The following is a 17,484-nucleotide window of genomic DNA, read 5'->3' as shown; positions in this document are numbered from 1 at the left end:
ATTGCTGGCACCTTTGAAACTCTGAAAAAGTAGCTTCATGTGGTCTTTTTCCTTTTTTTTTTTTTAAGATTTTATTTATTTATTCATGAGAGACACAGAGAGAGAGAGAGAGGCAGAGACACAGGCAGAGGGAGAAGCAGGCTCCATGCAGGGAGCCTGAAATGGGACTTGATCCCAGGTCTCCAGGATAACGTCCTGGGCTGAAAGCAGCGCTAAACCACTGAGCCACTTAGGCTGCCCTCATGTGGTCTTTTCAACTGTCATTTGCCCCAAAACTTAAAATGAGGCTTATCTACTATATTGCTGATTAAATTCTCATGTCACCTTGACTTAGTAAGAATTTCCAGTGAAAGAAGAATTAAAGGCTTGTTATAGTTTATATGTAGACATAGAGCCCAGGTGGAGCAGAATAGGTTCAAATCCTCTTGTCCATGTGCCTTGTCCATGATTTCTGTGACTTTCTAGGGCCTCATGTTCTTGGGGGTCTTTTTCCTCCAATACCTAGTTCCTGCTGACTTCTGGACCTGTTTTGGACCTCAAGGGTGCTCTCTCTTCTCTGGCCTGTGGCCACCAAGACACACCCAGTTTCCTGGAGGCCTCCAATTACCACTCACAGAATGCACTGTATATGGACCAATGCTGACAGTTCCATGTGCATGTGTGTGTGTGCGCACACGCATGCATGCATGCTTGCACATAGCAAATATTACCTAGCACATGGGCTTGGCAGATAACTGCTAAGAACTGATATTGGACATCGTTTTTGGTAATAGTTCCTTTTGATATCCACATCAAGGAAGATGCCTTTGCCAGCTTTCCTCCTAAACATCTCCCGGCAGCTGTTCTGCCCTTCTCCCTTAAATTTTTAAAAAAATTTTTTTTTCATTTATTTATGATAGTCACACACACACAGAGAGAGAGGCAGAGACATAGGCAGAGGGAGAAGCAGGCTCCATGCACCGGGAGCCTGACGTGGGATTCGATCCCGGGTCTCCAGGATCCCTAAACCGCTGCGCCACCCAGGGATCCCTGCCCTTCTCCCTTAAAATACTCTTTCCCTCTCTCTGATTCTCAGGCTGCTCCCAGAACCTCAAAATCCCTCCAGTGTTACTAGACAGAGAAATTCACCACCGTCTTGGACCCATTCGGAAGGTGATCAAATGGTCCGTTTAAGTATTTGCTAAAATGATGACGGGTTTTTCCCCAAGATGAATTCTGCTGTAGCTTAACTAACAGATGATTTTTCCCAAATGTGTGTAATATTTGTGTAAGTAATCAAAGATGATGTGCATTAATGCTTGATATATGTTGGAGAACTCCATTAACCCACACCACATCCACCAAGACATAGCACTTTTGGGAATGAACCATGATCTCTTAGGGTAGGTGGAGCCAAAGGTTATCTCTGTTCAAGTGCATTGCTGAAGTTATAATGAGCATATATGATTCCCAGTGTATAAATATTTGTCTAAAAATGCTTCCTGGCTATCTCTAAATGAAAGTAAATGTTATCACCTTTTAAACCAGTAAGAACACTTTGCAGGAGCATTCTTCTGCTGGGAATGTCCAAGACTCAATGCGAAGGATGACTGCCCTTTTGAAGTGAGTGGAACCCAGTTGTTAGATCCTCTCTGCCCTAGAGAAGCTAGTGTTTGATAAAGACTCAATTGCTAGTGATGTTTACTTGAGAGAATCTATTAATTTTAGTTCATTTATCTTCAAATTTACTTTAATGTTCTACAGACAACATTAGCGTTTAGTTTTTTCTGTTAAAGAAGAACTGGAATTACAGTGTGAAGCGTGAGCCTTTTTAAAGGTGAAATCTGGTGGTTTAGTCAGTTAAGCATCTCACTCTCAGCTCAGGTCTGGGTCTCAGTGTCTTGAGTTCAAGCCCCACACTGGGCTCCACACTGGGAGTGGAGTCTCCTAAAAAAAAAAGTGAAATAAGGTTCTCTAATATTAATTTTTTGGAGAATCCTGAGGTGATATTTAGCAATAATGACAATAGACACTTTCTGATTTTTTTTTTTGAACCAAGTTTGTACTCATGTGGAGAGCAATGCAAAGCCCTATTATTGGACATTCTCTCACTTTTTCTCCTAGCGCCCCCATGAGGCAGATATGTATTATCTCCTATTTTACACTGGAGGAAACTGATCTCATTTCACATACTTTTTCTAGAAGGCTTCCCCAGCTTCCCCTATTATCATGCTTGTCACACTTTAATGTAAATGTTTGTCTATCTGCCAGTCCCACTAGATCAGTGTGGGCGAGAACAGTATCTGTGTCGTTGTCACTCACTGGGCCTAACTCAGTGCCTGGCCAATGGTAGGTACCTAACAAGTATTTGCCCACTGACTGGCTGGAGCAATGAATTAGTGTAGAGAGGAGAAGTAACTCACTCAAGGCCATTGGGTAGGAAGTGGAAGCAAGACTCAAACCCATGGCAGCTGGACTGTGGAGCTCAAGCTCTTAAATGTCATATAGCAATTTCCTCCACCCCATGCCCAGCCGCCCAACAAAAACAACATGTTGATTTGAACAGTAATATTTTTCTTGCCGCCAAGGCACATCCCTTTAGTCTTTGTGGAAATGTGAGCTCCATAGCAAGGCATCTGTCATCATCAGAGAAGGTTTGCAGAATTCCTCCCTAAATTTACCCGCTGAGTGGTGTGAAAGAGCCTCTGTCCCTTGGTGCTCTCATAAGCACCCAAGTCGAACCTTCTCCAGATCACGGTCAAAGCTCCAAAGAAATCTGTCTAAGACTCCAAAGTCTGGCCTTGAGAAAGTCTTAATGGTTCAAGTACAAAGGGGCGGAGTGGGGTGAGATGATGCAGAATTGAGGGTGGTGGGGGCTGTGCAGAGTTTCTTTGCTTAAATGAAAAGCCCAAATAAAATAAATAAATGAAAACATAAATCACAGTGTCTTCTCCGGGCTCCTGGCTGGAGGAAAACAAATTAGAAAGGGCTTGAATGAAAGGAGTATTGAAGAAGCTTGACTTGAATTAAGTGGTTATATATTTTAAAAGCACTTTTGTTGGGTCCTGTAAAAATAGCAAATAAAAAGGTAGTAATATCCCCTGGCTCTGCGAGGCAAATACCAGTAATAAAGCAAGCTTGGGTATGTGCATGTGTGCGGGGAGTGGGGATGAGGGACGGAATTTAAGAGCATAAACTTCAATAGAAGGGTAAAGGAAAGCATTTAGTTTAGAAACACTTTCGTTTTCCCTTAATAATTAATGATGAGGTGCTAGGTTTTCAAATAGATACCATGTGTCTTTCTAACACCATTCACTTTGCTCTTAAAATGCCCCCCAATGAAATTTAAAGACAGAACTCAAATTTTTTTCTTTGACAGGCAGCCTGAAGGAGTTATTTCAGGGCTATCGAATAGTTATAATTTAGGATCCACTTTACGATCCCTTCATAGGTAGTCTGAGGGGAATTTCACAGCGAAAGCTGCGCCAAGCATCTACCGCAGGCATCACCTGCCAACCTGCAGCTCCTTTTTGACCTGCCGTGTTGTTATTAATTTAAAACAAAACATCAACTGGCGAGCTTGGGCATTTTTCCAAATATCTAGAGCAAACGGATTTTACAAAAATGGTTATGGAAGAAAAGAACACAGGACAAGTTACCAGCAAAGAGCTAAATGAACTTTCTCCTTGTTAAGAAATGTTTAAGTCCTTTTGTTTGTCAATGGCAGGTGGGTGGTACGATTCCAGTGTAATTTCGGAAAGTCATCTTCAGAATGTAATAACCGTGCCTGCATAATAGGATTCAGAAAATAGCAAAATACATTCCAGACACCCTTTGATTGTGCATACAGAACAGAGAATTTAGCAATAATTGGCTATAACACAGTTATGGACGGCAAATGATACACCGTGGAGTTGGGTGATGCAGCAGCTCTGATTAGCGATGGTGCCGATCCGCTGAACACCACACATAAGATCGCAGGCGGATGGTGACACAGCACCTTTCCTCCCTTCTCTTCCCTCCCTCCCTCCCTCCCTCCTTCCCTCTCTCACTTCCTACCTTTCCTTTTAATCGAAGTATCATAACTTAGCCTAGAAAACTTATTTTGCGATCACTCAACTCATCAAATGTCAGCCAAGCCTTCATTCTCTTCGGAGAGTCACAGATGTATGGAAAGGGGAAGTCGGAGCCCATGGGGAATTGACTTTTGGAGAACTAGGTGTAATTTGAATCAAGAATTATAATAGGAAATAAACCATTACAATCAACAAGGAAGCATGTACACAATTACTTTCACGGTGTAATTTTATTCACTCTAGTTGAGAAAATAAAGAGATAATACTGACCGTAGCACCTGGGTATTTAATGCAAACTGTAAAATCTATTATATTAAACAAAGTCAAAAGCAATGTGAAAGATCTTGAATCTATTCAAGGCATGCACCTCATTACAGACTTAGCAAATTAAAACACAAATAGGATTAGAAAAGAATAATGTAACAATCTCCCACTACGGTCCCTAGAGCATTAAGTCATAAATTGGGTTTGCATTAAATTGTGCCTGCAGTATTGAATTCAGGGAAAGAGCTGTGGGCTGGAGATAAACCATGCTGGGCTACTCACCAACTTTGGCAAAGCTATGTGTTTTCTGAGACGTGTAGTAAATTTGTTAGACTATAGCAGGTTCATGAAAAAATGAGCACTTCATATCTTAATTAAAAAAACGGCGGTGTCACGCCATATGTGGCTTGCAGAGATATAAACCCAGACAAAAATCCACATGTGAAATGGAGCTCGGTTACCTAACATGAGTTCAAAGCCATTTCACTAAATGCACTGCTTAATACCAGACACAACAGTTTGTTTTAACTCTCAACACCAAGTTTTTGATCAGTTTTGTTTTTGTTTTTTGTTTTTTTGTTTTTGTTTGTTTGCTTTTGCAAAGGAAAGAGGAAAGGGAGAAAGCGAACCATCCTCTTTAGAGAACGCACGCGGGCCTCTTTAATCATCAAAGGAATGTTTTTTTTTTCAATCCACGTGAAAATGAGACCTTCCTGCTGATCTCTAAAAAAAATACTTGTGACTTATTTTTAAAAGCAAGTGAATGTAATAAAATCATTTTTTTAAGTGATGCAGGCTTTTGAAATACATTGTCGGCTATAATGCTTCTTCCTCCTAATAGGGGTTTACTCTCTTTGGTTTGTCTCCTTAATGTCCTGGGTGAGGGACACTAATCAGGAAGAGGAAATTGTTCTGATTATTGCATGGCACCCTCAGGTTGCTTTTTCTCTGCTGCTTCTTTGCAAGTGGGCAGGCCACATGTGGCCAGCCCACGGCTGGTCCCATCTCCTCAGGGTTGCTTTCAGGTCCATGCCTCAATGTATTTTATTTTCTCGGACTTCCTAAGGTCGTTATGAGAATTACAGAAATGCCAAGGTACTCTGAACACCAACAAAAAATTAAAAAATTTAAAAAATTAAAAAAAAAAAGAAACGCCAAGGTACTCAAATATGTTTGTCTCACAGCTCCTGCTTTCTCACTGAGTGGAAGTCATGAAAGTAACATTTGAAGGCGACCCAGCTTCACGGGTTCCGCCGTGGAAGAGTGACCTTCCGAGCTCCGAGGCATACAGGAACTTTAAGGTTCTGGAGAGAAATCTTTCTAGAGCTCCCTGTCGGGGGGAGGTCGGTGCATCCTCTCCCTGGACAGCTCTGTTCCCCTTCCTCTGCCTCTGGGCTCCCGTCCTCTCCCTTCCAGCTCTTGCAGCTGCTCTGACCACCAGGCAAAGGGTTTCTACATCATACTTAGTAGCAGACAGTCTGTTTCAACCGGCACTGCATAGTTTTAAAAGCTGATTTGAAAGACCAAACGGCTCCCATTTTGGCTTTAGTAGGACAAATATGGGCAAAAACATGCAGTGCCCCTTAAGTATGATGGATACTGGGGACCCGCTGAAGTTTCCCATAGCCAAAGTGTGGCTCATCATTGGGGCAATTTTTCTGCTGCGTTATTTATGTGGTGGTTTTACTTCTAATTATGGCTCATGATGGCTGTTAGCGCTGAGCAGTAAGAGAGCAAACTGCATTGTACTGCCATTTAACTCCAGCCCATAAAACGGGTGATAAAGCTGAAGGCTTAAAACCAAAACAAACCCCCCCCCAAAAAAGTGACTTTCTGTGACAAGCTCACATCCACTTCTGCCATTCGGAGGCTGGAAGCCTTCACCTAGGAAGCACAGGGAGGTGGGTGACTTCTGAGGCCCGGGGACCTCAAATTTCGCTCAGACTTCACCCTTAAGTAATCCTTTATTATAGACAACACAACCCCAGACCTCGGATATAATTAACACATGCCAGGTTTAATCAGAACCAGTGTACTTGTTGTTTGGAAACTAATGAAAGCAAATAGATGTTAGTTAACACCGTAAATAATGAAAGGTCTTTTGTTGTTCTCAATTTTGATTACTATTTTTTGATGCTAAGACAAATGCCACTTGGTGCATGCGTAAACAAAGAAGACAAATGGCTGGGATGAGACTGAGTTGTCCATAATCTGATTACAGCAATAGAGCTGGCTCCTAGGAGAACCACACAGGGCTTAATGATTGGGTTGTTGTTCTTAATATGTCTAATGTTCACTCTTAAAGAAATCAAGAAAAATGTTAAGAGGTTACTGATATTTCACCGTGGCATTGGTTTGTCTGTCAGAGATTCTGACAGGAAAAGAACATTCTTCTGTGCCTGGAACACAGCGTCCAGCCATGTAAGCTAATTTGCCCTAAATGATATTAGGAGGCATTTAAAACCTAAATCTACCCCCAATTCACTCCCACTGCTGGCACAGCCATAGGGGACAAGGCAAGGACAGGCTTGGTTTTGTGGAGGTTGAGATGCGATAAAACAGCTGTGAAATGCCACTAATCTTCATCGTACTTCCTTTTTCTTCCTGACTGAATGCTTCTGGATTTCAGTAAAATGTCTGCTAGTGTTTGGAAAAGAGTTTTGGAAAAGCCAAGCTTGTGGCTACTCCAGCCTAGGGAGCAAACTTAAAGTTATGGTTGAGTTTGTGGGAGCTCATGTTGGTTGAATGCAATGATCTGCACCCTTTCTTTTGGCATGAATTCCATGGTCCTGTGTGTGAGTGCACACGGGTGTGAGTGCACATTCACACATACCATAACTCATAACTGAGTGGTCCTAACAATTTAAGCTGGTCTAACAGAAGGGTCTCACTATGTGCATTGCTCATTGCTTCCCAGATACAAGCATTGTGGAGCCTACAGGTCTCCAAATACATTTTAGGATTACTCCAATGCCATTCTGTCATAAAGATCTTTGTTGCTTTTGAAACTCCACACCAGACAATTGGATTTCAGATAAACAGGAATTGGGGTGTTCTGCTCATTTTAAACCAGCAACCGAAATGAGTTGAAATACTCTAATTTCAATTCATCAAATATATATTAGGAGCACAGTATGTGCTAGTGTCCCATTTTATAGATGAGAAAGCCAAGGTTCAGAGTGGTTAAACAACTCCCGAAAGACGCCTCGCTGAGTGGTTAGTTAGTGGCTTAGTCGCAACTTTGAACAAAACTTAGTTCTCAAGTCCACATCCTTTCTACCACCCCGTGTATCCTGATCAACAGTTAAACCTCCATGTTTCAACAAGTACTGTCTCTGTCTGGTCTCTTTTATTGATAATGTTTGTGAATCTGATAGAAATAAGCTAGTGACCCTGTCCCGTGAAAGGAAAAGCAGCAGCTGACCATGGCCCAGTCGACTTGCTCTCTGCCCTGTGAGGAGTGGACTGTGTTTTAAGGCCCTTCTTGGTTTCCTGGTGGGTCAGCCTCCTCTTTCCCCCACAGACCAGCTTTTGGATTCACTCATTCCCCAAACCCAACAGACTGAGGTTGGACCTCCAGAGACACAGGAAGGACATTGGGTGGAAAGGAAGAGGGGGAGCGAGAGCGTGTTGCTCCTCTTCCTGGCCCTTCCAGCCCTTTCCTTCTCCTGGTGGTCCATTGCAGAGCACACATTGGCATTTCAGTCACACATTGGCATCCCCACCAGAGGCCAGGGAGAGGAAATGAAAGGAGATGAAACAAAAGCACAGCTGTGCTGTTTATTAGACCTCTGGTTTGAAGAAAAAATGATGGAGAAAGAGGTTGGAACTAAGCTGCTCTCTCTTAGAAAATGATGGCAGTGAGTGATTTTAGTGGCAAGTTTTTGGCATCTGAATGTGTTAGCTGAAGTATTTGAATATAATGAGCTATGCCGGACGCTGGGGTATGCTGGGGTGGAGAGAGCCTGAGGCAAAGTGGCCTGGTCGTGGTGGCCTTGGGCAGATCTTTTCACATCTCTGGGCCTCAGTTCCCTCTTCTACAGCAGGTGAATCCTTGAGAGGTCTGAGGAAAGCCGTGAGGATTAGAGCAAATTATCTGCTGACTCACAGGAGTCTTAGCTGTCACTCCATTCATGCAGGAGCTGTATGACCAGACATCAGTTGCTCAACTGCTCTGAGGCTTAGTTTCCACCTCTGTGAATTGGGGATAGGATGTCTCTCCCTCAAAGGGTTGTTAAGAGGTTTAGACTGGCTAGTGCAAGGACAGCTGCTGGACAAGGTATTTTCCCCGGACTAGAAGGAAGGTCTGGTGAGTGGGGTGTTTTGAAGGTGAGTGTGGGAGGAGGCTGGTCTATGAAGAAGTGCAGGCCGGGAGAGGCCTGACCTTGAGGTGGGTGGTGGGGCTCTGAGCCACCCTTCCCAGAGGAGGAGAAAATGAAGTCACTCTTGGTCGCAGGACAGGAAACGTGACACGTGGGTGCCGAGCTTCGTTGGGAACGTTGCCTTCAAGGGGGGAAAACAGCAATCTTGGAACACTCCCGCCTCCTTGCCTACTGCTTTTCATTTCTTAACTCTTTATTTTTTAATGAAGATGGGAAGGTTTACGACTCTGACAGTTCCATTTATTTCTACCATTTTCATCTAAAACAATACAATGAACAGCAATTATTTCCACCCAGGGTTTCAACTGCAGCTGGATAAATGTCAGTATTAATTAAACATGTTCTGTGTACTCTGTGTTGTCTCTTCTGTTTCGGCCTGTGTTTCTCTCTCTACCACCAGCTACCAAACCATCCCTCTAACCTTCCTTCTTCTTGTCTCCATTTTTCATGGTGGGCCCAGGGAAACACCAAATAAGACCCAGTCTAACTGAAGGGGCTGACCCCATGACTAGGAACCCTGTGCATGAAGAAGCCCAGGAGAGTAAAACCTCTCTGGAAGAGCACACAGAGGCTCCTAGTGAAGGATAGAGGACACCTTCCATCTTTGGGCTCACTGTCCAAGGCCTCCAGGCTACAGAGGGCGTGACCCAACTATTCCTCCAGACACAGAAGCTGGCCCATCCCATCAGGGCCAAGCAGAGGACAGAGGATCTTACATCTAAGCAAGTAGATTTAATAACTCCCACACTTAAATTCTCCCTAGGGTTCCTCCTCAGGTGTCACTCACCCAGTGTCACTGGGGCTCTTTGGACACACCATGTCCCTAAGAAGGCAATAGGAGCTCTCTCTGTGCATAATCATGGTCAAATACTTACTTTTGTTAGGCTTTGTTTCTATAGGATTTTTTTTTGTAATTAAAATCTATTTCCAGGGATCCCTGGGTGGCGCAGCGGTTTGGCGCCTGCCTTTGGCCCAGGGCGTGATCCTGGAGACCCGGGATCGAATCCCACATCAGGCTCCCGGTGCATGGAGCCTGCTTCTCCCTCTGCCTATGTCTCTGCCTCTCTCTCTCTTTCTCTCTCTGTGACTATCATAAATAAATAAAAAAAAAATAAAAATTAAAAAAATAAAATAAAATCTATTTCCAAAATAAATATGGATCTCTTATATAAGTAAACACAGTTAAAGAAAAAAAAAACTCAGAATGCTAGAGGAGGAAAGGAGAACTGATCACTAAAAATGTGTTAGATGTTACCAGACATCGAAGATGAGATCATTAGAACAGCCTGGCTCTGGGCTAAGGCAAAAAGGAAAATCTGGAGTGATATAGTTTATAGCATCTGACAAAATCTCTCTCTCTCTGTCTTTTTTTTTTTTTTTTTTTTTTTGCTGAGCCACTGCTTCCTAGAACAAACTCAGGGAAGAATTTATTACCCGGGTCCTTGTATAAGTGCATGTTGGATGGCCAGTTGAACAAAGCCTTCAAATACAGTCTTACATAAAAACCCTTTCATCTTTGTGGCCTGGATATGCCCCTTTCTGAAAGGATGGGGGGATTCAGGTTACAGAGACAGACCCAATATGTGGACACTACCTTTTATGTTTATGATGGATTTAACACCATCTTTTAAAAAACAATCACTTTTTAAATAAATCTTTCTTATATGGAAAGGAATACATGCTCAATGTAGGAAATTTATAAAATACAAATTTCACAAAAGAGAGATCTCCAACCTCACCACTCATTTAACCACTATTAACATTTCAGTGTTGTCTTCCATCTTTTGTCTGTGCAAAACTTTGGCATGCACACCTATTCTATAGAGATAAGAAATTACTACATACAATGTTTTGTTAAGTGTTTTTTAAATTAAAAAAAGTATTTTTTAAATTTAATAATGCAAATATTTCCCATTCAATAAATATCTCTACAATATCACTTTGAATACTTGCAATACTCTGTTGATATCAGTACTATAGAATACATCAAGAAAATGTTATTCAAATATATTTAGCCAATTGCCCGCATGCTAGATGTTTGGGTTTCTAATATGTCTATAAATAGCTCTGTATGGAACATCTTGTGCTGGTCTCAAGGTATCCTCTCTGACTAGTTGTGTTTCGGGAGGGGGTGGTGGTGTGGTATAGTCCATTTAAGTCCTGAGTGTCCCAGAGGCTAATAAATTACTTGCCCAATGACTTGCAGGCATGATCTGCACTTTCTATCCTTCTCCAGGTGGGAAGAAGGAAATAGTACTGAAATGCATAATCCTAATCTAAAGAGTATTTTCTGGGCTGCTTATTGAAGGCAGTAAAATTCTTCACTTCTGTCCTTATATCCGGCAGCCTGGAAGTAGGAGAGAAGTGGAAAAGGTGGTTGTGGTGATCACCGAAGAGGCAGACAGGATGGGGTTTATGTTGGCCACTGAGTAGAGCCCTGATATTCCCTGAGGGGAGGGGGCTCTAGTTTCTCTAGATCCTCTACTTGGGATTCTGCCTCTACTTGATGGTCCTGCATAGAGATGGAATCCATCTGGATGCTCTTGCTTGTATGTAGTGAGTTTGATCCTGGTCCCCAAAAGGTGTGTGGCATTTGGAAGTAGCTCTCCCTTTCTGTGGTTCTTTGGAAGACTCACAGACAGTTTGCGACCTAGACACCAAAGATTGAAATCTCCTCCAAAAAGCCATCCAAATACATACTCTCCCCACTCCGTAAGTTCTCCCCATGCATGGTAATTCCTAGTTAAGATCAGATAGATGAGAATTTATAATATGTTTGAACACCAATAGGAAGGATTTTTCTGGATGATGTGGTTTAGAAGCAAACACGACGACAAAATGTCCCCAAGCACATCTTTATGCATCTGCACGCAACCAACTTCACTCTGAGTGCACATAGGTAGACGTAAATATTTAATCATTACAAATCTGAATTTATTGTAATCATATTCCCAGTGCTATTCTCTTTCCCTAAGTGTTTTTTTATTTTCTAGATTGTACTTCAACCCCAACGGATGTACTTTTGAGAAAATACTCCATTAAAGACATTGTTGGAGCAACTTTGATTATTCATTAGTGTGTTTTAAAGTGGACCTGAATAGAAATGCTTTTCACTAAAGTAAAAATACATCTGTTTCTATGATCTAATTGTGCAATTGGTTAGAATTTCTATCTATCAGTTCAAAGGGAAACTTGGTTTCAATGAATTTGTTTTTAATAAAAATGTGTTATCTATGATAAATATATTTCACTTTGTTCAAATGGATTTGATTGGGAAAACATATTGAGCAGAAGTACTGGTAGAGCTTAATTTCATTGCTTTGAGAAAACGTATTGAATGCTGGTTTGAATTAAATTCTATTTGTTTTAATAAAAGTGTATTGGCCTGAGTGTACATATATTTGTTTTAGTGGCAGTGCATTGGATCCAATAAAACTATATTGGCTTCACTGCTTATGTCTCCTTTTCAGTGAAAATGGATTGAATGGGAAAACGAAATAGGCATGAAGCAGCCAGCCCCAAGGTCTCTGCTTGGCGTGAGTATCCACATAACTGAGAAGGAGTGGGTTTCCATGGACTTTATACCAAAATATGTTTTTAAATTTAAATACCTTTTACTATCAAGGACTCAGATGTGAGACTGAATTGCCACCATAAAGAGTGCAATTTCTGAAGCAGCCCTTTCCATGGACAAGTTATGGGGCTGACCAGGATACCAGAGGAAGAAATTCTTTGAAAGCCAAGAGCAGGTATGTCAATGTCCCTTAAGCTGTATGTGGCCTCATTGGTTCCAATAAGATGCTGTCTACCAGGCATTCCTAAATCCCTTAAATAAGCAGAAAAGAGATCATGAGTACTCCCTAAGGTTGATGCTGGTCCATCAGCACTGAAATGGGTCTGACTTTGAACTGATTAAAAGGGGGAAGAGTTGAAACAAGTGTTACCCTGGACACACACCAGAATTATCAGACTTCTTGTGGATTATAGATCTTCTGAGAGGAGTCAGCTCTCCAGAGGGAGTTGACACTGGGACTGCTATCCAGAAAATGGCAGCCTATGCAAAGCGTCATGATCACATGGTATAGCTGGGTGTGATTCCCAGGTGCCCTGACTTATGGATACTCCTTTGTGTAGGTGCCCTGTCCCAAGGGCTGGAGTTAGGATAATGAGGATTAATAATAATATCGGTTGTTACTCTTATGTGACCGTCTCTCTATTAAGAGAATAGGTGCTCTGAATTCTTTTTCCCCCAGAAGATGAACTTGACCTGACTCTCCTACCCAGTTTAATTTAGCTTTGATGAGAAATAAATGCAAATACCACTTTCATTAACACCTTTGTTCCAACTAAATGTGCTAACAAGCTCTAGACTTCAACCTTCCCACTAATAAGTGGTAATTTCCAGCTAGTACCATTACCAAGGAACCCTAAGCCCTTGGTGTATAGTTGCTCATTTTTTGAATGCGTGGATTCTTATGAGACGCCACAAGATTAAGAGAAGAGAACTGATTCCTCGATTTTTTTTTCCTCTGTGGTGGTATCCCCAATTATGTACGGAATATCATGAATAAGACGGAATTTGTAATAAGGACATTTGCTGCGGTGTCCTTAGAGTGTGGGATTGTTATCCTCGAGGACAGTAAGTGGTTCACTTTGTCACATCGCAGTATTGATCCATCACATTGTAGAAATATGATACGGAGCTGAATCTGCCAGCTTTGGAAAGGAAATAGCAATGTGCAAACTTAATTCACAGTCCTAAAAATAGAGTTTTCAATGATAATCCTAGGATATTCCTAGGATTGAACAACCGGGATGCAGAATACCTTGGGAGGGATCACTGCAGGAGTCTGGGGATTGCTGTGAAGAGAGACCAAACTATATTTGGGGGCTGGAAAATCTCATGTGTAGTCTCTCCCTGACCACAGGCTTAAGGAAACTACATCTACTGGAGGAACCAATTGGAAACAGGCATTCCCTTTATAGAGACCTATAAGAAAAAGGCAGCCCTTAATGCTTCCCAAGATGAATGAGGAAAAGTCACCCTCTGAAATTATCTGGGAGATGATTTCAGGGAACTCTGGAGGTGAGGGGGCAGGGAGATAAAGGAACAACCAGTGAAGTGTACACTATCATGCAAGTTACCATCGTGTTTGGCTGGAGACTGACCTGCTGTAGAAAGCTGGGAGTCAATATACACCCTGTGTCGTAGAGTTACACCACTCAGGAGGTAGGGAATTGAGGAATCTATATACCAATACCAACTTAAATACCACCTTCCAACCTCGATGGCTGAGAGGTGATCCTGGGGACCATTAATCCTCAGGTGCATCCAGTCTGCCAGGTGAGCAAGCACAGAGGCTCTGGCCACCGGAAAAATCTTTGTTGCAAAGAATTCCGTTGGAAGGGGTATGGTTGCAGGTAAAGGCAAGGCACTGACAAAATCCACTATCACCATTAAGCCCATTTTGCAGGTGAGTAAACTGAGATGTACGTGAAGGTTAAGTAATTTTCCCTGTACAGCTAATAAGCAGCAGAGGCGGAATGCAAATGTAGCTTCTGTTCCTCTTGAAAGTCAATGACTTAACCACTTAGCCACACTGCCTTGGCCCTGCTGTCCAGCTGAAGAAGCTGGAGTGTCTCTCAGGGTTTAAAAGCTACCTTGATGCTACCTCAGGGCTGGGGTGGGGCGGGGGGCTGAGTATTACAGGCAGGAGAGGGGAATAGGGAGCATTGTACTGCCTGAGCTTCTGTCTCTAGGAGGGGCCAGATAGTGACCTCTCTTTTGGCTGAACTGAATCTTAGTGTCTAGGAATCGGCTTACTAACAGGACACTAAACTGGACCTGTCCTTTGGTATATTTCTGCGTAATAGTTAATTGCACATAGCCACATGATCGCGTGCTCCTGCGTGATTTTCACTGAGCCAAGGGGCTCCCCTCTACCTCCCAATTCCACCAGCCCCCCCACCACCACCCCCAGAGGTGTCCTCTTTCACGTTCATTCTTTCTGCAACCGGCTTTCCCATTTCAGCTGCACTTGCTGGCTGCTAGCTGCTTTGTAAAGTAAGTTATGATGGCTTTGTGCTATAAAATAAAACAGCAATCCTCACAGCTGTTTTGATTCCATTTAATGAAATGGTGGTGACATCTGAGTGTCACAATTGCAGAGAGGCGGACGGGTTGTTGTGGTTGCCGAGAGTAGAAAGATCAGTATTACTCCCCAGGCTAATATCTCACACAACGGTTCTGCGGTTACTGTTGTTCTCGGTCGGTCCACGTTGCCGCTATGCCCCTCTTCCCAGGGCAGGACTTGGCAGAGAGCAACAGGCCTCCGGCTGTTTTCCGCTACCTGTGAACAGGCTCGGACAGCCAGGAGGGAGAGGATGCGCGAGGTGGAGGGAAGATGAGTCAAATACGTCAGTGGGAGGAACCCTCAACCGACAGTTCCTGCCATCCAAGACTCACAAAGTATACTGTCCAGGAAAGCCAACAGTGCCTGCGTCAGCGCCATCCCATCAGAAAGTGCCAGAAGACTCTTGGGTCTCTCCTTCGTCATGCACAAAGTGGAGAGAGCGGTGCTGGGAAGACAGCAGACAGCAAACACGGAGACAAGTCAAGAAGCCAGTCTCGTCCCCAATCAATTATGCGAGAGTATTATCAAATCGATAAATTCACAGCGTGAACGCTTGCGGCAGATGGACGAACACTTGTCGGCTATCTGGAGCCGCGAGAGAGTCAGATTTATTTTCAAAGCTTGTTTGTCTCATTTCTCCTGCCTGGTGCTGGAAGGCAGAGCATGCATCTGTGATTTTTCAAATGCAAGAGATCTCCAACTATTTTATAGCGTGTGAGATTGGGCTCGGCGAGCTGAACTCCCTAGGACTGCTGGCTTTTTCTCCTCCGAATGAGGACAAAGGGGGGTCGGGCGTCGCAAGGGGTCTGTGTCTCCACGCCTGTGGCCGTCACCACGGCAGACCCAGGTGGGCTGGCTCCTGGTTCCAGAGCTGGCCTCCCCCTTGGCTGGCGCGGTGGAGGGCTGGCTGCGCTGTGACCTCCCCGACGGGCTTCCGGGAAGGGCAGAGGATGCTCGGCTGCAGGTGCAGCCCGAGTTGGGGCCGCGGGGCTGCTAGTACGTGGGAGGGGGGTCGCTAGCGGCCACTCACCACGCTGCCTTCCTTCCAGCCATCCAGGGCTCTGCAGACTCAACTGGCAGAGAATTCAACAGGAGCTCTTGACTGAGCTAATCGAGGACGGAAGGGACATATCTTGGCACTTGGGTGGCTCAGTGGCTGAGCATCTGCCTTCAGGTCAGGGCGTGATCCTAGGGTCCTGAGATGGAGTCCCACATCGGGATCCCTACAGGGAGCCTGCTTCTCCCTCTGCCTGGGTCTCTGCCTCTCTCTGTGTGTCTCTCATGAATAAATAGATAAATAAATAAATAATCTCGAAAGAAAGAAGAAAGAAAGAAAGAAAGAAAGAAAGAAAGGAAGGAAGAGGAAAAAAAAAGAAAGAAAGAAAGAAAGAGAAAGAAAGAAAGAAAGAAAGAAAGAAAGAAGAAAGAAAGAAAGAAAGAAAGAAAGAAAGAAAGAAAGAAGAAAGAAAGAAAGAAAGAAAGAAGAAAGAAAAATCTTTTGAGTCAGAATTTGTCATTTCACAGCATTCTCCATCCAGGTCCACAAAGCATTTTTCGGTTTCCTTCTTGTGAAAGGAATCTTCTTTCCCATTTTGTATATTGGGACAAGTGTGTTCTTGAAATCAAACAAGGAGTCCGTGAACCTTCCAGGTCTGAATTTGCAGCCTTCTGACCAGGTGCATAACCAAAAAGCCTCATTAGACAAATTCTAAGTACCTCAGGGCAGAGTGAGGCGTCAGTCTCCAGGGCTGGTGGAGGTGGGACGGAGTCTCAGGCTCCGTGCCTCAGGCTGTTCATTCAGTCCTTCAGCCCTTCGGTTGGTCAGTCAGCAAACCTCAAGGAGTCCAGAGATTCTCACCCCTAGCCCCCTACCCACCACCACTACCACTTAAATCAAACTTTCTAGGTGATTCTATCATGCAGTCAGGGCTGAATCACGCTGCCGAGTGCTGAGGACACAAGATTTAGAGAACACAATCCCTGTCCTCACCATCTAGGATGATGAAATTCAACAAGGCTCATGATAGAAATAAGCCTGGGCTTCTAGTTGGGGCAGGGAGAAGCAGCCCCAAATGGAGGGAGGGCAAGGAGATGAAGAAGCAGGAGGTGACAGTGAGTTGCCTTCAAAGAAGAAGCAGGAGTTGCACATCAGCCAAAGAATGGGGAAGGCAGATGGTGCAAAGTCCAGGAGTATCTCTGAGGAGACTATTGTGGTCCATGTGTATAAGGGAGAAGGTGGCAGATGGAGGCGAGGTGAGTGGGGCCCAGTGATGAGTGCACCAGCCTGGGGAGTTCAGCTCATATTTTATAGGGAAACCCTGTGAGAGGACTGATCCGATCAGATTTCAGTTTCAGAAAGGATAGTCTGACAGCTGAATGGAAAAATAAACTGTAAGGGGTCATGAACAGGTACAAATAAGCAAATCCAAATCACTAGAATTCGCCACTTTTGCCAACTAAGGTTCACAGATGAATCTTGAAGAAAAAGATAGATGGCGAAAATTTCTTGAAAGAAAATCTACCCATAAAACTCCCATTGGCTTTTTAGGGAAACGCTTTTTAAAAGAAGCAGATTTGAAATTGAAAGACTAAAGTTTGTTCCAAATATGTATTTTTGGGGACATATTTTTGTTTGTTTGTTTGATTCTC

This window comes from Canis lupus, chromosome 18 (assembly GCF_048164855.1).
Source record: "Canis lupus baileyi chromosome 18, mCanLup2.hap1, whole genome shotgun sequence".
Lineage (NCBI taxonomy): Eukaryota > Metazoa > Chordata > Mammalia > Carnivora > Canidae > Canis > Canis lupus.
The sequence above is the reverse complement of the archived record's forward strand: the minus strand, read 5'-3'. Positions refer to the sequence as shown.